The 23444-nt window shown below is 32.5% G+C and overlaps 1 protein-coding gene across 1 annotated transcript in view; it reads right to left on the bottom strand.

Annotated features, from left to right (window-relative positions):
- Nucleotides 1–23444, bottom strand: part of MS3_00006362 (uncharacterized protein) — an 88807-nt gene that overhangs the window by 45839 nt on the left and 19524 nt on the right. Inside the window, exons 5-8 of the mRNA XM_051214490.1 lie at nt 14981–15076; nt 12526–12909; nt 9944–10087; nt 4582–4700 (exon numbers count right to left, since the gene is read on the bottom strand). The gene's annotated coding sequence lies outside the window, so the exon portion shown is untranslated. The remainder of the gene's footprint in view (nt 1–4581; nt 4701–9943; nt 10088–12525; nt 12910–14980; nt 15077–23444) is intronic.

The following is a 23444-nucleotide window of genomic DNA, read 5'->3' as shown; positions in this document are numbered from 1 at the left end:
ATTATCAAATATCTCAATGATATTAAAACATATTTACAATAAGATGCAACAATGTCAAGCAATTAGAGATAATGAAAGGTGAGCTGTAGATTTAGGTACTGTACTAGGTAACACCTAACATTAAGGCGTGTCTGTAATCTTAAGAGAATTAATTGTAAACAGACATAGAGCAGATTATGAGACATGAAAAACTTGCAAGTTGACATGATGCAGGGTACTTTGTGATGTGAAACAAATTGGAAAACAAATCATCTTCTACATACAGTAAGTAATGAAGTTCAACATAGGGATTGTACCATATATACTCGTCCCTGAATATTGGTGGTATTCATAATGATTTGCAATACTAAGGCTGCCCACGTTTGATTTAATTGACTTGTTGACAGAATTACATTTCCTACTTGTCAGGAACGCATTATCTTTAATAAGTAACTACTTTTTGTATTTTTAGTAGATTTATCTACTTGATGTACTACAGTTTTAATTGTGCAAAGTTTTCAGTAAAGAATATTGGCCGCATAGTCTAGAAGTAAATCTTTTCGGATATTTTGTATGATCTATATTTAGTTAAGTGGATAACGTGATGGCTTTTGAAGCGGACGATACAGGGTTCGAGTCCCGCAGTGGATATAAACTCTGGGATGCAGACACATTCAGATGACGAGCCTCGAAAAGGACGAAAGGCGTGCCCTGGGTTCCACTGCTAGCCACCATCTATCTTTGCTTATAATTCTATATTTATGTTTATGCTTAATTGGTAACGTAGTCAACATCCAACAATTGTGCTTCGATATCACTTGGAATGAATAAAATTCACCGAATTTATCCAGGCTATACAAAAAATCAGCCGAAACTCTGGAAATTTTGTACGTTACATGGGTATAATCAACTTATTATTTCAGTTACACATGGGTACAGTGTCAGTACAAGTTCAAGACATCTTCGTTAATATGAGCTTGCACTTGATCATTAGGTAATTAGAATCAACCTTCAGGAAACAATGAAAACAACTTTGGTGTTTATTATTAACAAAAGACCAACGTTAGTGAACGTGAATTCCAGTAAAAGTAATGTATAGTGATTAATCAATAAGAATAAAGAAAAAGACTTTTGACTTTCCACCCGAAACTTCAAAAAATGACCTTTACATTGTATCAAATAGAGAGCAGCAGGATTAACTGAATATAGTCCTCAGAACATTTGAAATGATAATGAAAGATCAATTTTTTTCTATTGCAGACAGAAAAACTAATGGAAAACTACAACAAATTCATTAATAGTAAGTAATGTTTCTAACATTATTTTATAACATATAAGCCATTCACATCAAGTAGCTGATCCTTAATTGGTTAGTTATGGGCTGAAATTCATCACAGTTATTTTGAATCATTCAAGGTTATCCTTATTCTACTCTCTTGCCTAACCTTCGGTACACAACTAAAATAAAATAAGCCAGGGGAATTTGACTCCAAACTTCTTCATCAACTGTTATCAACTTGTGACAATAATAACAAAATATGAACGATACAATCAAAAACCTTTACAAACAATCAATCAAATAATTAGGATTCTGTAAAATACCCCCCCCCCTACCCGAAGCTGCCTCCTGAATTCACAGATTATAAAAAACAGTGAATCCAAATATTTTAATAGTTGACCAGTGGAGTCCAATCCATGTCGGGTAGAGACAGGTATTTAACTCAGACAATGGATGAATAGTTGCACAGCCATTCATGGATCGGTGAAAGTTAGACATTAACACCGTTGGATTCCAGATCACTGGTCTAAAGGTTAAGCGTTCGCGCGCGAGATAGAAAGTTCTGGATTCGAATCCCACGTGCGTGATCGTGGAGGTGCACTTCTGAAAAGTCCCATACTAGAACGAAACGGCCGTCCAGTGATTCCAAGCTTTCAATAGTGGTCCAACTCATGAATTCAACTATTAAAATTACTACAACCTCCATAAAACCCATTCTGATCATAATTCAAATATTAGCGATTAGTTAACAGTCCAACGTTGATACACAACTAAATCATATTTGGATCTCGACGACGTAAATCCATTTGATATATAATTAAACATCTGTTCATTTAATTTCAAAACATGTAGTAAATGTACCACCCTATAACACAATTGAGATAAAAATGAAGTCAAGATTGTTTCCTCCCTACCCTTTCTAGTAGTTATACTACTTCAAATGTAAATTAATTACAAATTTTGAAAAGTATTTAGTCAAAAAAGACTACTGTTCAATTCATTTAGGTTTGATTGAATTAATTTAATGATTTAAATGATAATCAAACAGAACGCCCAGAATTTTTTTTGCTTTATGGATAGGCACTGCTGAAGTGTTCAGAACTAGAACACTAGCTTCATTTGATGTCAGTCCATGACGAAAATTATCAGTGTAAATGAACAAAACTTCCTTATGAAATCATTATCAGATTTTAGAGAATAATTCAAATCTATTTTCATTAAACCATAGAATTCTAAGCCACAATAAAGAAAAATAGATATTTAATGACCACTTGGCACAGAAATGTTACCAAACACACTATTTTCGATTATCAAGGTTTAAAGTGATACATCTTTTAACTAAACGCTTGAATTGGTTTCCTAAGCTCTTCTAATAACCCCAGGCTAAATATATACAACAACCTGGACACGAGAGAAAAAGCGTGTAATATGGAAAGAGAGCTTCCACTCAACTGATTGTTCAACAATGAACTGTAGCGTCCAGATTTCGTCTATGCACGACCGATCCTTAAGGAATCCAGCCTGTTTATCTCGAAGATGTACGTCACTAATGAGGACTCAAGAAAATCGTCCATATCATACAGAATTCATACGACGGAATACAGTGCAAAGTCGAGTATGGAGGACAGCAAATAGATGCAATCCAAGTGAGGACCGGAGATAAACAAGGCTGCCTACTCTACTTTTCTCTTTCTTATAGAGGTCGACTGGATTATGAAGATCTCCATATCTCAAGGAAATCACAGAATACAATGGACGGCTCAGAATCAATCAGAAAATTCGGACTTCGCAGATGAACTAGATCCTCTATCCCATACACACCAAAAAATGTGAACCAGAAAGACCAGTCAAGGATAAATACGGCAAGTTGATCACTAAGGTTCAAGAACAGAGGAATAGTTGGGTAGAGTAATTCGCAAAACTTTTGAATAAACCAGTCACATAGAACCCACCGGACATCGAAGCAGCACATACAGACCGTCTTATAGTTGTCACTCCACCAACGATCGAAGAAATCAGCATTGCAGTCAGACAAATCAAGAGTGGGAAAGTAACAGGTTGACTACATTGTGATGACCTCTATAACTCAGAGAAAACATGGAATACAATGGACAGCTCAGAATCAATTAGAAGATTTGGACTTCGCAGATGAACTAGCTCCTCTATCCCATCCCATACACACCAAAAAATGCAGGTCAACACAACTAGTGTAGCAGCAGCCTATGCAACAGTAGGCCTCAACATACACAACCGAAAAACCAACATCCCCAAATACAACACACAGAACACCAACCAACCCAATCACAATTGATGGAGAAACTCTGGAAGAGGTGGAAAATTTCACGTATCTGGGCAGCATCATCGATGAACAAAAAGGATCTGATGTAGACATAAAGGCAAGAATCGACAGACCAGGGGACACATGACAAAAGTTGAAGAACACATGGAACTCAAAACAACCGTCTATAAACCAACATCAAAGTCACAATCTTCAATACGAACGTAAAAACAGTCCTGCCGTACCGAGATGAAACGTGGAGAACTACCACAACCATCGTCACCAAAGTACAAGTATTTATAAACAATTGACTACACAATATACTAATTTTTCGTCGGTCACATACCATCAGTAACAACCTACTGAGAGAGAGAACAAACCTGCTCCCAGTTGAAGAGAAAAGGTTAAAGGTGGTTACGATACACATTGTGGAAACCATCAAACTTCACCACGAGGCGGGTCCTGACCTGGAATCCTGAAGGCAAACGGAAAAGAAGAAGGCCAAAGGACACATTGAGTTGGGAACTGGGAGCAGACATGTGAAGGATCAATAGCAACTGGAAAGCATTGCCCAGGACAGAGTTGAATAGAGAATGCTGGTGTGTGGTCTATGCTCCTCCATGATGGGTAACAGGCGTAAGTAGATCATTTAAGTACTTGAGGAATTAATCCTTGAGTTAGAAAAACGCTTTCATGCTACGTACATGTCGATGCACAAGATGATATATATTGATTAAGAAGAGAACAAAATAGTAATTAGATCAGTTATAACTGAAAATGTTAGTCATTAGCTTTGAAAGATTCTCATATGACTGAATCATGATGTTTATCAGATGATTTCAACATGAATATGTCAATTGTAGTTGGATGAGCTAATTTATACTGTTTAGCGATTAATATATCACATTCAACATTTAAAAAATAAAAGCGAATTCTTATGAATCAAAATGACAAAACAAATACAGTCAAGCAGAGTTGTAGTCTTGTCCGGTTATCAATAACAAAATAAGCATGTATAAAATACCTAGACATCATTCGTTCTCACCTATGATCATTATAAAAACAAATTATACGATTACGTATGCAATCCAATTTAATTGCAATAATATCAGGGTAAATGGGTTCATTTACATTCAGCCCACTTGAAATAACATCCGGAAAAAGCTGAAAAACAAGATCAAATTGTCATTATTGATACTATAAGTAATGTTGATACTTGTAATAAAACGTCTTGAAGATAAGTTTCAATATGAATTAACATAAGTCGAAGAATTGATTGAAATACAGAAAACACTAGAAATAGATCTTTAGAAACTGGAAATTCAGCTAATTGTTTAAAAAATGATAGTGTTGATTATCAAACATACAGATACCAATATTTATGTAATGATCCCAGTTATATGATTATTGAGATAAAGGATTCTGTTTACCCAATCTTTTCTGGCACAAGTGCGATCTGAACGAAGTACTTCAAAAACATCTCCAGACATAAGTTTTGTTTAATACTGAGAGTAAACAGGACTGAAATCCAGGAGGCGCGTTCAATCCTAGTTGAGATATATTAGTTAGGTGTACAAGATGTTCAAATACCGATGTAAACGTCAAAACTGGGATGTAGATATGTTTAGTTGATACATCCCAGCGAAGACGAAACACACATCCTGGACTCCACTGATGATTGCAACCCATCTTAACTAAAACAAAAATACTGAGTTCGTTATCATTCGAATAAGCAGTTGTGTGTGCATTGAAAAAAGAACTATCCTGTCAGTCAGTCAGCTACAACGTAAGACCAGGAACATATATGCATCGGCCCAAGTCGCCACATCTCATTAGCATAACAAGATAAACACCAAATTCATAGTAGTTACCTTAATTGTAATAAAAAACACTTCATATTAGGATATGATACAAGGAGATAGAATTAGTTCGTAGAAAGAAGGATATGAAGTAATCTTAACCTAAAGGCTTAAGAGAAGACAAAAAGTGTATACACCCACACCATTGTGATCGATAGTGAACCCAGAGTCTCCAACCACTGGTTACAAGAGTCGCGTGGACCGCAACCACGTAGTCTGAATCTACCAACATGGCTCAGACCAGAAGTTAGTGACTTCAAGAACTGATGCCACGTTTTGATTCGACCACCCCTAGCTTCCTCCCATCGGTCTCAAAAACACCGTAGTAATCGGTAGTTAGACATGTGATACGTGGCCCAAGATTTACAACCTCATCAACTGATTTACCATCATTTCCTAATACTCTGCATCTAACCTCACCATTACTTACCCGGGGACACTAGCAGATGAGAGAAATATTTCTGATACATCTGTGATCAAATACTAGTAACTTACGAGATTCCTCCACTTTAAATGGCCACGTTTCGCAGCCGTAAAGTAAAACAGAACAAACTGCTGAGCAGTACACTCATCTCTTAATTGATATACGGATATCTTGCCTTCGACATAGGTGACGTAAGTTGACAAAAGCCAAACGACTTTTCGAATTTGTGCACAAACTTGTCAGAAACCAAGTCGATAGGGATGATCAGACTTCCAACATAAGTGAAGTTGTCGATGCATTTGACTACTTCACTCCCTATTCTTAGTTCAAGTGTTGACACAGATCAGTCCTGAAGCAACAACTTGCATTTAGAGGGAGAAACGCATCCCAAATATCCTGGAAATGTTGCTTAGTGCTACCAAAAGACTCTGACTTTTGTCATTGTCTTCACCAACTGCGTATTCTAAGTCAATAAGTGGACCTCCCGGTAGGAAATCAACCCCACTGACAAAAGATGAAACCAAATGTTTAGTGCTTCCTATATTTTGTTTTTCAAATGATTTTCTGAGACTAAACTTTCCAAAACAATTAACTAGTTAAACAATCGAGAACTATGCAAACTATGTCTTACTATGCCTTAACTTCCAGTTACAAACAGTAGAAGAGCAGATTTCCTACAACTGTCTATTATTTTTGATTAGACAGAACTATTAAATTTCCTGGTTATATATAACAAGTAATATATTAAACAACAATGTACCATATAATTTGTAAATAACAGTACGTTTAACAAACGAAGATATTTTTGCGTCATTAGAAACAAATTAATTCTACTTATAATTAAAAGATTATCATTTTTGACTTGAGAAGAAAATCTAACATAATTCACAGGCCAAACAAAAGTTTACAACTGGAAGTATATAGCAAAACATTTTTCTGAGAAAATCATGAGATAAATACTCATGAGAAAATTACACATAATATTTGCACACAAAGAACAGGTATTCAATTTTTATATCTCTAGTTTTTGTTTCCGCCACCTTTCCACATAGCAACAGTCATAACATATAAACGGACACAAATAGTTAACGGTAAGGAATTTTTCCGACCAAATTGTTTACTTTGTCACATACATGATTAAATCTATGCGACAAATAACTTTAAAGCTTTGTGTGTGTGTTCACATAGATTTATGAAATCACTGCGATTTGAGACATTTCAGGGGAGTTAAAATAATACTATTAAATACAACAAGACATGAAAATTAGTTTTCACTTTTTTAAGAAAATAAATGAATCGACTAAACAGTCAACCAACACTTTTGATTGGTGCTAGAAGAAAGTGCAATTGTTTAGAACAATCCATAAATTTAAATATTCTGACGAATATAATCACTTAGTGTAATAGGAAAATGTGTACAAAGAAAAAACAATTTATGTAAAGAAAGAATTCTTGAGTATTTAAACAAACATGTAGATTTATGATAAACTCAACTCAACTAGATAATCACTGCAATGAAGCATTTGATGAATCCATCTATTTCAATAGAAATATATATATATAGCTTTGGCTTTTCTACCATTATTTGACTGGTTGATGCGTGAAATTTATGTCTCCTGGAATAAAATCGCTGTGGACGACGATAGATCTTCTCTTTATAGCAGAATTCCTTGTGTCCCTTATGGTGACATTTAGTGCAACAGTAGTTTTTATATGGACAAAACTTCGTGTGATGTTTGTCATTCACTGCATAACCAGCACGGTGATGGAGACTACTTGTTTGAGCTGTCCTGCTTTCATGTAAAACAATCTTTTTTGTACATTTGTTACTTGCGTGTATGGTGGCCAACAACTGTTTTGCACCATAGAAGTGTTATGTTTCAAGTTCACTAACCTCTGACATTCAGTGGTCACTTCTTACAGAGTTATCTTTGGACATTGTTCAATTTTACTCAAAATTCTGGTTCTGATATTGGCATCTTCAGGCGACTGCAAGCTACATACAAAAACAAGACACTTAAACTTGTCTGCTGTCATTGCCGATAATTTAAAACGCTCACACTCGCGATTTACTAGGCCGGCATATTGCACTCAGTCATCGGCGCCAGCATTTGCTAACTCGAGATATTGGTAATGAATATTAAACAAAGATCACTGTTCATCAAAGATTTGCAACAAAATTTCGTTCATCTCCATCTGTGCCAAGTTTGCGTAGTAGAACTCTGACTTTTGTAGCACCATCGAATTTCTCTAAGTCGACCGAGAATACAGCTTATTATTTGTTGAACCAGGATTCGAATGTCAAACTGACTAAACCACCAAAATCAAATTCGTAGATAGAATTAATGTAGTTGACGTGGGATTTGAATGAATCATCTGTAAGCCCCTTTTGATTTCAATTCATTTGCTGGGTCATGCACAGTTGAAGATGAACGCTACACCAACTTCATTCTTCCCAAGAATCTGAGAGACCTTTCCTATGATGTGATTTATACATGGAGCAAGTGTGCTATTAGAGATTCATAGTCGACAAAAATGGAAGAAAACCTGATCCAGAAAACGTCGAGGCTATCAAGATCATGCATCCACGATAGATATATCAAACTTAAGTTCCTTCTTGGAGATGGTTAACCATTAATATGTTTTCCCTCTAGACCTGCATCGTCTGCGTGCCCCGTTGAATTGTTTACTAACAAAGAATATCAAATGCATCTGATCAACAGGATGTTAAGAAGGACTCTAAAACTAAAACAGCTCCTACCGTCAAACCTTCTACTTACGCACTATGATCGAGTCCTTCCTATTGTGGTCGCAGTAGATGCGTCAAATTATGGAATTGGAACAGCGATTTCACATATCTACAAAGATGGATCTGAGAAAAAGGTTGCCGAAGCTGCATGATCACTGACAACGACAGAAAGGAACTATAGTTAGATAGAGAAGGAAACTCTCTTCATTAATAACCATAATAATAATAACGATAATAATTCAAGTTCAACTGAACATGTAGAGCCAACGTAAGAAAAGAATATAAATGCGTTCACAAACTACAGTGAGATTAATATACAATCAAAATTGCTTGTAAATTAATTCCACTGCTAAAATACCACAAGAATTCCTCAACAAAGTGTTTATAAACAGGAAACTTTGTAAACATTCAGTCTAACCAGGAAGAACTGTGAAGATTTTAGTAACTTTGAATAAATTATGTAATTAAATTATAATAATAAGAAAAGAATATATCCATCATGTAATCAGGTAAGATTTGTTTAAATTGATAGTTTTTCCAATTTCATTCCGTAATAAAAATAGTATCGCATTTTTTTTCCAATAAAAACAGATTATATTATTTAGTTTAATACGCATACAGGATTGGCATGGAAACAGGAAGATGTACAAAAGCGAGTAAGTAAATATTGAAGAATATCATGAAAATATGTAAAGAATGAAATGCAAAATTAATGGTGAGAACATATACCTAAAATAAAGGCAACAAATACATGGAAGATGAATTCCAGAAGCTTTTATTGATATTTTCGTATTGTTCATGCAGAACCGCTATACCGATTATTTTCTATTAGTCCATTATATAATTTTAATATTTGAATTCATGAGTTGATCTAAGCTAGACCACCATTGAAAACCCGGAAACACTGGAAGGCTGTTTCGTCTTAGTATGGGACTCCTTAGGTGGAGACAGTTATCCACTTCAAACAATGGATGAAGGGTTGCTCAAGATCATGGGTCGACTCAAGTTAGATATTAACACCGTTGGATGCCCGCTCAGTGGTCTAGAGGTTAAGCATTCGCGTGCGAGACGGAAGGTCCTGGGTTCGAGTCCCATGTGCGGGATCGTGAATGTGCAATGCTAGGAAGTCTCATATTAGGGCGGAACGGTCATCCAGTGCTTCCAGGTTTTCAACGATGATCTAGATTACATCGATTCATAAATTCGACTATCAAAATTACCACAATCTCCACAACCCCCTTTCTGATATTGTATAATTCTCACAACCTCAAACGATCGGACAGACATCACATTTTACAACAAAATCAATATATACATATTTTCTGTTAAAAAAAAAGAAAATATTACTGTGCATCAGGAAGACAGCACAACTTACATGTAAACTGGAACCCAACGAATGAGGTAAAGGAAGTTTAGCTATAAATTGCAAACTTTCAGCTTCAAATAATAGACAAACACCGGTGGTACAACCAACAGTTAACCATGAACCACTTGTTGAAATACAGTTTGCTCTAGAAGTCTAAGAAAGAAAATAAAAAAAATAAGACAATCAAATAATGACATAAACCTAGACTGCAATGTATGGAAATCAGCCTGTGACAAAATGATGGCTGAAAAAGTTAAGTTTCAATAGATTTTTCAAAGCTTCCGATAGAATATTTAAAAAATACAGGAAATACGAGAGGACGATTGTCATCAATCTTTTGTTTCTTTAGGCTCTCTAGTTTATAACTATTCTATTACCGTATCCAATTTAATTAGGATATACATCAGTGAAGTTATGATTTAATTTTATTGAAAATGACAGTTTTTTAACAGCCTTACGTAAATCTGTTCTTTTTTGAACTAGCAAATATGTGCCCGTTTTAATCTTATAATTCAATTTAATTAATTGGTAATCTTTTTACCTATTTACATATTTGTTTATGTATGAATGTAGTTGTCTGTCTGTTTATCGATTTTTCATGATAATTGTATCCTCTTTAGATAAACTGAGTCAACGATTGATGGTCCCCATTAATCCACATCACCCACATTTTGAATTAACAGACAAATAAATGCACATACAATAGGATTGGTCGTTACAATAATCCACACCACGACGCATAATAAACAGCTTACAATCTCTTTGTTTCATACATGTAGTCTGCTGAACCAATTTGTGTGAAATTTATACATCCTCCAAAATATTTTACGTTAAACGTTTATATGCGAATACGTAACAAAAGGGTTAGATTCACTTGGTATTGTTTGTTTGAATCTGCAATCGATCAACCTTTTATTGGCATATGTGCATTCTATGAGGATCGCCTCGATATCACCTTACGCCCATATTTGCTTATAATAAAAGGATTAGTTTAAGAAACACACACAAAATAAAGTCGAGTAAGAAGCCAGATTTATCAGAGATTGTACACAATTTCTAAATGTTATAATCATAATCTGTGTTAGTTTGAAAAGGAAAAAATCGATAGTCTTTATCATGTACGAACAGATATACAAGTTAAAAGTTGCATAATACAAAGATATAAATTACATTCACCAGTCTTGAAATGGTAAAGATTTGTAGCTCAGGTGAATGATTTTGATGGAGTTTCGTTCTCCGAGGTGGATGCAGGTACATCCAGCTGACGAGTCTTGAAAAGGACGAAACGCGCATCCTGGATTTCACTGCCAGCCACCAACCATCTTTGCTTATTATGTGAAAAAATTTCTCTGGAAATAGACTATTTTGTAGAACGAATCCAGTGGGATTAGTAACACTTATCATTGATGTAAATGACTGACTTCCAACTTCAATACAATAAAGATTAGACGAAATATACAGAAATAGTTAAGAAACCTTGTATAACTGAATAGGATATGGGATTCAATAGAAGTAGCGGCTTCATATTACTTAAAGTATACATTTTTTTATTGGTTGAACGTCCTTTTTAATATTAGTACTAAACCTTGAAGGTAAATTCCATTACCACCTGTTGTCAATTAAAGAATGAACGAAGATGTTTGATCCTAATTCGGCAGTCCTAGTAGTAGTACACATTCAACACACAGGATAGTGGTCTGTATTGTATTAATCAATTGGAGGTTGCTATAGAATGAGTCATATATATACATTGGATGCAAATTGTACCACATTCCAAAGAGAATAAACTAGAAAACTTAGTCTATTAAATTCTAATCTAGCGGTTTGACATTTGGTCATCGATTTTCAACTTCGCATGACAACGTATAGGATATTACTGAACGGTTTCTAACTATCAACAGTTTTTTTTTTAGTTGACGTCAATTCTTAACAAAAATCACCCTTAAACTAAACAAATATACATTAATTTTAAATGATTGGCAATTAATATTGATTAAGCTTAAAAAGAACATAAAACACATTAGTAACAAACAGATACAAATCAATAGTTTGTACCATTCATTGAATGTTATAAAGAAATAAGTTGCATATATTATTGACTATTGAATGTAGTGAAAATATAAAAAAAAAGTTACAGTTACAGTCATTTGTTAATTGTACATTGGATAAACAATGATATAACATGAATGACAAAGTTTTATAAATTAATTGAAAAAGTGTTCATTGGTTACCCTGGGGAATAATAGTATGAATGCTACACTGATTAAAATGATTATCATTCAGATCTAGTCGATAAAATTAAAACAAACTATAAGTATACATAAAAGAAACAAAGGATGAAGTGTTAATTTTGTTATTAAAAAAAAAGGAATCAACTGACGTCATCTACAAATATTCATCAATAAAGCATAAAAATAAATTCATTGGTGTATTTTATACGTATTAACTGATAATTTAATTAAATCTCTAAACATACATTGGATGAATGATTTAAAAAGAACAATGTACGCAGTAGACAAGTATAAAATAAAGATAGGTAGATAAACACACATAGAAAGAGAGAGATAACGATGAACAATTCAATAACTCACTTTTAAATCAACCCATTTGTCTAGATCTCTTTGACCATTAAATTGTATTAAACGACCAGCTGTATTTACGACTAATGTCAAAGTATTAGATGTTGTGGTTGATGTTGTTGTAGAGCCGATACCTGGAGACGGTGATGATGATGCTGATGCAATTTTACCACTGTTATTATTTGTTACATCTTCACGATCTTTTCCTTCGCCTCCTGCTGTAGACTTCAATTTAGCAGAATGAATTTGAGTAGAACCGGGATTAGAGGAAGACAAAGTAGGCGAAGAAGAAGACAACGACGACGACGAATTAACACAGCATACATCAGTAAATACACTGTTGAACATATCGCCTAAGATAGCATTTCTCCCATGAAGTGGTAGAGTTTCACGAATCTATCAGTTAGAATGAAAAAATAAAGGTAAAGAAAAGTGCAGAACAATCGTATACTTAATGTTTGTATTGTTGCTACGATTATAATGAGTGTTGACTTACCCTAACTTCGTACATATCACCTCACATTTCACTTCATTTGGTGTAATACCCGTTTAATGAAGACATTATGTTTAGTTAAACAATATATTGCTACGACATACGCATATTAATAACAAATAGAGATGTTCGAATTCCAGCCCAAAAATTTTAAAGTACCATATGATCATCGTGATGGAGACTAGTGTTTTTGTCTAATCTGAAGTCAATGATAACAGTGGAATAGATTGCATAAATTAACATAATAAGTGAAAGGTACAAATCGGTAGTGCGATGACAGGCGTACTAGTTGCTATAAGAATAATAAAGACTTGAATCAATGTTTAGTAATGGGAAAAAAGTCAATGATTAGAAAATATAGACACTGAAATCACATTCCAAAAAAAATCATAAGATTATGTAATAAGCGTCCAGATTATTGGACCGTGAAGCGTATATTTGAGAAAAGAAAAGGGTGGAAGAGGGTGAAGAAAAACAAACGAAAAAGTATGGAATATAATAATAAATAAAATCAGTTGATAGGGTCGAGGGGAAATAAAGGTGTCAAAAATTTCTTATGAACGCAAAGACTTGGGTCGAGTACAATAGACAGATGTTAGCTGCATTAAACGTTCTCATAACTGCTCTAGTCAGTCTATCATGTAGCATATCACCAGCGACATCTCCATTGAATTCCAGTTTCAGAAAGAGGGGTTTCTTACTAGCTGTTGATGTCCCCATTTTCTTGTTTGTTACATGCAAGTATTTCTTCAGGAAACCTTGTGGATAACCCATTTCCATCAACATATTATGTATAAGAATTTGGTTATTTATTCTCTGAAGAAGTGACTTACACTAAGTCACAAAACGTCAGAAAATCTAATTTTCTACTCATTGGGATATTACAAATATATTATTTTTATTTATAACAATCAACCCAATGCTCAATTTATTCGAAATTATCAAATCAAACCTTGGTGATGATACCTTCAATTGTAATAAATTCATTTTAATGAAATAAACCGGGAAAAATCAACTATTTTAGTCGTAATGATGTCGATGAGACATTATCAGAATGACAGAAAGCTGAAGAACTCGTCAAAACACTTAGAGACACAATTATTATGTCAATGCATGGGATTTGTGGCGCACGTAGAATTTTCACCGTTCAAATTACGAACTGATTCTTAGCTAGATCATGAGTTGAAATTCCGAAAGAACTGAACAGCCATCTCGTCCTACTATGGGACTCCTTAGTACTGCACGTCCACAGCTCTGCACTCAGGAATCGATCTATTCAAGCATAAAAAGCATGAATTTCTAAGAACGTTCCTACTTCCAATTAATAGTAATTTGGACTCTTCAGAGAGATCAGTATTCATGTAATGTCAGTGAATGAGGAGTGTTTTCAATAATTCAGAAAAAAATCCATAATTATGTAATTAGTAAATCAATATTTTTCGTGTGATTAGTTCCCTTTACGAATGTGAAATAAAACGAGGTCCGCGATATTTGTAGACTACAATGAATTAATTAAATATTGTTGCTTTCTCACCACTTAAATACAAGTTAATAAGCTAAGTTGATTTAAAATATTAACTTTTTTAAGAAATGAATCATCATGAAAGATCACCGAAATGTTTAAGTGAAACGGTAGTTTAATGACAAAAATTTATAGCTTTCCATCAGGTAGGTTACACGTACGAATCTACAACTACCTAGTTCGGGGCTTAGATAACCGGCAATCTCTAATTAAAAAGTAGCTGAACACTCAATACATAAATCTATGCTTGGTACATTAGTTAATCAATTAAACCATTGAGATTCATTAAAAGGTAACATCGTAATAACGATTCTTAAAATAAAGTTCTTCGAAAAATGCCATTTTACTTCTGATTATTTACGTTCAACTGACAATTATTTTTTTGAATATTGCCACTGTTAAGCAATTTATATGAAAGTATATATAGTGGACAAAATGACAAAAACACTTACTTTACTGCGTTTATTTTCTAAATACCAAAAACGAACATAACGTACACCAACTGTAACAAAAAATTGTCCCATTGGACTGAAAGCAATTCCATAGATCTATTAATAGGGAAAAAATGGAAAAAATTTATAAAATAAAATATTTGTAGAATAAAAAATATATTAATTGCTATACAAACTTTCATTCAAGTTTAAAAAAGATAACTTCACAAAATATTGAACTCAGTGTATACAAACGAATGGTGAATAGTGCATTAACTAATATATATACTCAATGTATATGAAGGGTTGTAGATTTCATGAATTTAAATTTAGAACTAACTTTTCACTTTTACTGCTTAGATTAGTTTTTTGTAATATATCCTTGTGAACAATTAAGAATCGGTACTACACAAAATCTTTCAGTTTTTATTTAAGAGTTACTAATCCTAAAGAATCCACAGAGAAAAAACAATATAATTCGTGTTCTTAAATGTGCAATACAATGGATGGATAGTTTAATGATGAGCGTACACTTAACGATTCACAAAGCTAAGCTGAAAGTTTGAACGTTACCATTACACAATTAAATTACAGCATTGAAGTAGTCTGTAAAGACTAGTAAAGTAACCTTGGGAGAGAAATGCCGACTTTTAAACAATAAAAATCCTGGTGATATAAATCAACATCTTAATGCAAAAAACAGAAAGTCTATGAGTTTTGGTTCGGATTAGGAGTTAGAGTATGGTTTAAAAATTACAGTTAGTAGAAAGTGTTAAAGGATAGGAGTAATGATAAAAAATCGAGTAAGTAAATTCCAAGTATGCATGAATATTTATCAAGTTAGTTCTTTGATTTTAAGTATTTGAAACCGTATAGATTATCTTAAAAATGTATGGATCATGCAACGCTATCTTTAATATTTCTCGTGTATATCCGTTTTAACCATTTTATTGCCTAAATATTGGTTGTATTCACTCAGACTTTAATAAAATACACGCTGTCTATCACTGTGTTCTGAATCTCAAACAAAATTCCAAGGTTCAGCATCTTAAACCTCAATGCCCAGACAGTAAAATACAGTTTTACCAACTACACTAGCATTAATTTAAATAAGATCACACAAAACGTTTTTCTCAAAAAATGAGATCCTACAAATTTATACTTCACATTTATTTTTCAAGAAAAAAACACTTTGAAAAGCTACAGAAATTGTTTAAATTACTACATTTATATTAATGGAATAAGTAAATAATCAAAGTTTAACGCTTTTTTACCAGTTTCAAACATTTGTTGATGTACGGAAATGCATAACCGAAAAAAATGATTTACAGAGTTCCATTGAACTAGATTTCAGTAGAGGAATTCATTGTTAAACAGTTTGACGTAATTTGAATAAAAGCTGAAAAATTAATTGTCAATTTATGAAACGATGCACAAAAATGAGGTCTGACAGTCAACTCTTAATTGATTGACCTACAAACTGAATTCCTTTAATAGATTATGGTATTTTATCAAGTTTATTATGTTCGTATTCACGATGTATGTCATTTTATTACATGAAGAACTATCCACCAGCCTAATGGTCTTGCCATTGAGTTCTAATCATTCATAGACAATAATATGGTCTTTCGAGTAACCATTACTCGGGAATATCATATCACTGTGTTCATTTGTCGGTTGACATTCTATAGATTGATTTTAACAAACAAAAATCTCATCGCATCATATCACCAAACACCTCTCCATAACAGTTTGTGCATAAATAGCTGAAATAACACTGAAAAACTAAGTATTAATGAGCTAAAATGTATGAGTTTTATCAGTAACAGCTATGAAGTCCTAAATTACGTTAAAAATCAAAGTTATGTACAAAACATATGACCAGATAAAAATAGGTTTCACTTCAAGTTGCAAAACTTCACTCACCACAAATAGGAGCAAAGAAATCGAAAGAATAAGACGGATAGTAGAAAAAAGCAATCATAGGAAATATAGATCAGAGATATGAATAAAATTAATAAGTCAGAAATATGCAGTAACATAATCCAAGATTTAAAAGGATGATACAGAATGAAAACAAGGACAATCGATTTATTAAATTACTACGTCTGACAACAACATTACTCATTTGTTGATGATTACACCGAAATTGAGTAGTGCTTCGAAAACAATAACACTTTGCGAAGGAATGAAAATCGAGTTTTTTTATTAGTATCTGTAATCGGAGCCAAAATTATACCATACTATACTATCCTTTTCTCGCCCCCTTAATCTCTTCAGAAATTTCGTGCAATTGCTTTTATTTTATGAGTTCGAATAAATCCAAAACAATAACTGAGGCTGAATAATATGAATTTATTATATTTCGTGGTTCCTCATCAGCTGCTTACAACCATATATGTAATGAAATGTAACATTGAGGTAAGATGTAATGTGAAGCAATTGATAATACTGCCTCATCTGCCTTCTTTCTATGTTTTTTGGAACTCGATCTCCAAATGGTCTCACATCTGTTCCTCCACATTATATCTCACCTTAAATGTTACATTTCAATACATATATATGGTTGTAAACAGGTAAAATGAGAAATCACGAAATATAATGAATTCATATTATTCAGCCTCAGTTGTTATTTTGGCTTTATTCTGAAAAATAAAAGAGTACATACTTATTGTCTAAGTAGTTTGATGACATTGATTTCATGAAGAAGTGCATACAAAAAAAATTTATATAAGTAGTTTGCAACTCATATTGTTTCTTTTTAACCATTCCTGCTTATCAAATTTTTAGGACATTTCTATGCCAAACAAAGATAGATGAAGGCAAACACATAGATAGAATAGAAAGTTGATTTCTGAAGAAAACTCTATTCGAAAAGAAAATATGATGACATAAAACCACTGGGTTTGAAAATTATCCAACCAATTTTCAGAATATAAGTTCAATTATAATTCAGTCGAGTAAATTCACGTGATTTGACCGTAAAACATCATTTTCAAGGTTAAACTTGTATTTAATACAATTTTTTCGTGAGAATATTCTGAAACGAAAGAACTAACTGTTTATATCACATTAATATTTTTAATGAATTAGAAACGTTATTCTATCCATTTCAAGTTTCTATAACAAGACAGATAATCTTGAATTTATGCTTGTCAATCACCGCATTTAGTCAATTGTAGTACGGTACTAGATATAAGTACATTTTATGTCTATTGAGCTGTCGACTCATGTTTTCTTTATTCCTCTCTACCTTCAAGATTTACTCATCCACATCAACGTTATTGGTTAAACTCTACAACATTACGTCTTTAGGTCAGATGCAAAACTATAGAACGTTACATTAATTAAAATCATTAAAACCTATAATTAATTGATGGATGCATATGTGTATAAAGTTTAACTACATATATTTTTGTATAATATTTTTAGGTAAAGTAACTGATATCTTGAAAAAACACTGACTACTTTTTTCATGTAACAAATAAAAAAACCAAACGAATTGATAGCTCGGTGATTAAGGTGTATGAATTCTGGGTAATAAGTCACAGATTCGAACTCTATCCCATCTACATTGGTTTACGTAACCCTGTTACATTTAGAGTGTGACTCGAAGTTAAGTACACGAATTCGTACTTCATAAATGAATTGAATAGATAAATACAATAGAAACAAAAGCGATGAAATCTTTATGAAACAAAGATATGAAAATTAATATTTTCCTAATACAATCTATTTTCGCAGATATACATACGTATATAAGTAAAAAAAAAATGTGAAGACCATTTTGTCAACGTATTTCACATAATATGTATATGTATTAACAAACTAAAATGGAAAACAAGAAAAAAGGGATACTGAAATTTCAACATAACTTGAATAAAAAATAAGTATGTTACTTCTTATGTGTTTAATAATAGTAATACTAACACTACTACTAATAGTAATAATAATAACAGCAATAAACCGACAATGAACTCAGACATACTCGGTTGAAGTAGAATAAGTCATTCTAACATTCATTCACAAAAATGACTTTATTAATAAGGTGTAGAGTTTGTCATCATGTTACAGAAGTTCTTAAAACTAACACACATACAGGCAAACATAAGAACGCTGTATTTTGAACAATAAAATATCGGCTCAAATATCTATACCATGTGACAAGAGACAGAAAATTGTCAAATAAATAGGGAAAATATAAATGAATAGAAACTAATAAAATATACTAACAAGATGCTTAAGATTGGACTCATATTATTTTGGTCGATTTGAAATTGACATTTGAATTATTCAAATCATGATCTTTAATATGTTTCACAAGGGATTCATTAATTGAAGATGCTTCGAATCTTAGTTATTTTCATTACTGAAGATTTCCATTCTAATTAATTAGCTTAACTTCCCAAATAGTATTTAACTTGTGTAAATCCGATTCAATGATATTAAGAGTAGGTAAATTAGTAAGAATATAATATGTTAATCTAATATATTATCGTAACCTGAAAAAGTTTTCACAATTGATAGTTATCAATAGATATGTCAATCTGCATTGTAAGTGCTTTTTTTCAACTAACAGCTGAAATAAACAATTTAGTGTACGTAAATTAAGTTAAACCAAACGGACAAAACGTATTCAGTTTTATTACACAAGGATACAGGAAAACTAATTATGTTAACAAAAATAAATATATTTTTTGTTATTTCCCAATAAGTAGGAAATTGTATCTCTGGCGCTTTGTGACTTAATGCGAGCCACTTCTTCGGAGCAAATAAATAACCGGATGTTTGAGTGATAGTTTATATAAGAACTCTATGTAAAATAAGTGTGAACAGTCCAACTTATTAGAATTCAATAGATACATAACTAGTTGGTATAGAATAAATGGAATGCGGTTAGCAGTGAAATCCAGTCGGCGTGCTTCATCCTATTTAGGATGAGTATCCTGGATTCCATTGCTATTCTATACCAACTCATGTTACAATGGCTAGATCGAGACAATCTGCATAGGATTCACATATACCAACTAAAACTAATTGAATTTCAATCAACGGAAAAACGACGGGATGATTCAATCCATTCCAAATCAAATTAAATACAAAGCTAGCCCCTTGTTATCAAGTAAACTGACAACTCCATGTAAATAACATATTCTAACTGTCTTTTCTTTATACATTTTTTCAATATCACTGGTTACTATAACTACAACTAATTGTATACTACAAATTCAGTCAGTCAGTAACAACGTAGAACTTCGTACGTACGTACATCAGTTCGAGTTGCCATTCCACATTAGCACACAGATGCAGTTGTCGATTCAAATCCCGTAGTATTAGAGGTAGTAAGAGTATAAGCAGTAATCGGAAAGATTAGGGTTTGAAGATGTTATTTAAAGTACTAAAAATTACAATCTGATGTTAGCCTAATCGGAATTCTATTTATTAAACGAATAAATCGAATACTATGCAAATAAACATCTCTATGTGTACAAATGTAACTATATGACTGGTATAAATAGTATTATTAATAAAGCTTATCAATTATCCAGTAAATTATTCTATAATCTGTAAATAAAAACATCTTATTACTAAGATGTTTCTATAATCTTATAGAGAGGAAAAATAGAATGATAAGCATAAAACTCACGATGATAATTTCTAAATCAATCAATTAATAAAGAGGCTATATTCACTACAATTATTTAGGCATATATTTAAAGACAATATTATATAAATTGATTAATTGTTATGCAATTTCACAAACATTTTTAAAGTTGACTATCCTAGTTTTTCTATTATCTGTAGAGAAAAAGAATGTAAGTGTTTACTAGTTAAATACAACTGAATTATTATATTTCATTAGCTCTTATTAAACAATGATTAGAAACAGAAAATGAATTTTTTTATTGATTATGAACCGATCAATGTAAGACTACCATTAAAAACCTGGAAGCACCGAACGACCGTCTTTCCCTAGTTTGGGACTTGTCAGCAGTACGCAGCCACGATCCTACACGCTGAACTCGAACCCAGGATCTTCGGTCTACAAATATTTCCTTTTATTACTTTATGATCGTATACACCAAGCTGACTAGATAGGAAATACTATCCCCATAAATTTTGTGTAAGATTCCTTTTTTTTTAAAGAATATATCAGTCAGGCATAAATAACGTAAAACCTGTTAAACGTGTGTATCAGTTCAACTTGTTACATCTTATCAGCAAAATAAGACAAGATTATTCAGATACATTTTAGGGTAGTAGAAGTAGAAGTAGTATTGATGGTAGTACAAAAGATCAACCATGCAAAATATGTTTCGCGAAGAAAAAATGAATTAACATTACAAAAGAGAGTGTAATTATAAGAGGAGTAAAAGATTGAATCCAAAAAAATATCACATTAATTCAACGAACTAAATACATTCATTGATATAATCAGTTTCCAGATTGGATCCATTGTGAATTTAAGCAAGATCAAACACACAGAACAAGATCCAAATTTATAATTTCAATGTAGAATACTTGATTTATGAAAAAATAAAAACAATGTAACATCACGAAGCTCAATTTATAGACAGAAAGAAAAGTGGTGTTACAGGTTTGCATATCAGCAATCAATTTATTTATGAACAATGCTATTAAACATAGTAGATGGGAAACTGTGCTGCTAGTAATGTATATCACTAGTTTTCTTTAAAAAGAAAGTCACACATTCACATTTTAATGTTGAAAAAGCAAATATTGAACATATACAAGATTACACAAAGCAGTAAACAGATATCATCATATGATAAGAAAAATAGTATACATATGTTAGTCATCATTTGACGTAAAATAATCAATCGTTTCATAGTCTAGAAGATACATCATTAACAAATTGTACAAAATACGACACATGGTAAATAATTAACTAACTAATCGTGACCGAGGTTGGAAAACGTGGACCATAAACCATACTTTCTCATTATAATAGAGTAGTTGAAAACCGAATGTGGGTTCATATGACATATATTTGTTCAGGAACCCGGAGTATATACACACGGAATGTTGTGAACGAAAACTCAGGTAGGGGACAATCAATCTACTTTTTAATACAAGATTAGAGTTCATTGGTAAACTGTGAAAATCATACAATCAATACTTCGTTTGCAAATCCTTCATCAATTATCTCAAGCTTCATCGTTCCTTCTTTGTTATTGCAATCCTCTCTGTTCCCGTTCTCTTCGATTCGACCTTCGCAACCTTCTGCTGCCAGGCCTTACACTTCTGACTGGTGTTATACACCAATTATGTCTACATAAGTAGCATACATCACGAAATGGTGCAACGGTCTTTTCTTACGAGAGTTTTACACTACTCTAAACTATTTCCGATATACATCAAATTAAAACAAATTGTCAATTTGAACTAGTTTTTTTATACATCCATGGTATTATCATACACTTTTGTACTGATAATCATTAGAAAATATACTAATAACACTATTTTTTCATCATTTTAATACTCAGTCTGAAAAACATTTATCAGATTGTAAAAGAAATTATTAACATTTGGACAGACTAGAATTTTATGAAAAAAATTAAGCATTTAGCATGCATAGAACTTTTGCTAGTTTATCCTTTCTCATGATTGCAGCAGTGTAAAACGATGAGGACTTTACTGTTATGATATACATTAAAGGAAACAGTAATTATGTCAATTCAAGAAATCTCATGGAAGTTAATTACGATTAATTTCAAGAGATGTGATCTATTCGGATTGTATTTTTCGAAAAAATAATTCAGCCAAGATACAAGACAATCATAACCATAACAGTAAGAAACTAACTATATATTGTAGCGAATAGAAAAATCAAGATTTAAAATAACAAAAACATCTATTTGTTAAAAGTAGTTTTTCTCCCAATCTAAATGATTTTTTACTTCGCAAAAAAATACGATATATCCCCAATGCTAACTTGATACGAAAGTAAAACTACTCAGAAACACATCCGCGAATGAGTATGCATCAATGCATAAATAAAGAGTGAGAACAACGACGAAACACTTATCAATGAGTGTTGTCAAAATAAATCAGATGTATGTAATAATTTTAATTGAAATGATTGATTTCTTGAGAGCGTAGAGACTAGTTCCAGTATAAATCGATACCTGTTAAGAAGTTGCTAAGATGGCAGGTGTTACATGATTTGTTTAAGTTGGTTTCGGAACAAACTCAAAAGACACATACATTTGGTTGAACACAGAGAATTCAAACTTAATTGTAGATGCACATTCTCAGGCTTATGAAAATAGGATCAGTACGCCAATGATTTTATCATCAATCAGTAATAATATTATTGATTAGTGGTGAGATATTTCAGTTGAACTAATGAAATAAAAAAGAGACAGATCTATACAAACATACAAACCAACAGAAAAGTATGTTGTATTGTACAACCACAATGTGAAATATAAAACCATTAGTTTAAAAAAAGCAATAGCAT

The sequence above is a fragment of the Schistosoma haematobium genome, chromosome 2, assembly GCF_000699445.3.
Source record: "Schistosoma haematobium chromosome 2, whole genome shotgun sequence".
Classification (NCBI taxonomy): Eukaryota; Metazoa; Platyhelminthes; class Trematoda; order Strigeidida; family Schistosomatidae; genus Schistosoma; species Schistosoma haematobium.
Note: the sequence above shows the minus strand (reverse complement) of the source record. Positions and strands in the feature narration are given on the sequence as shown.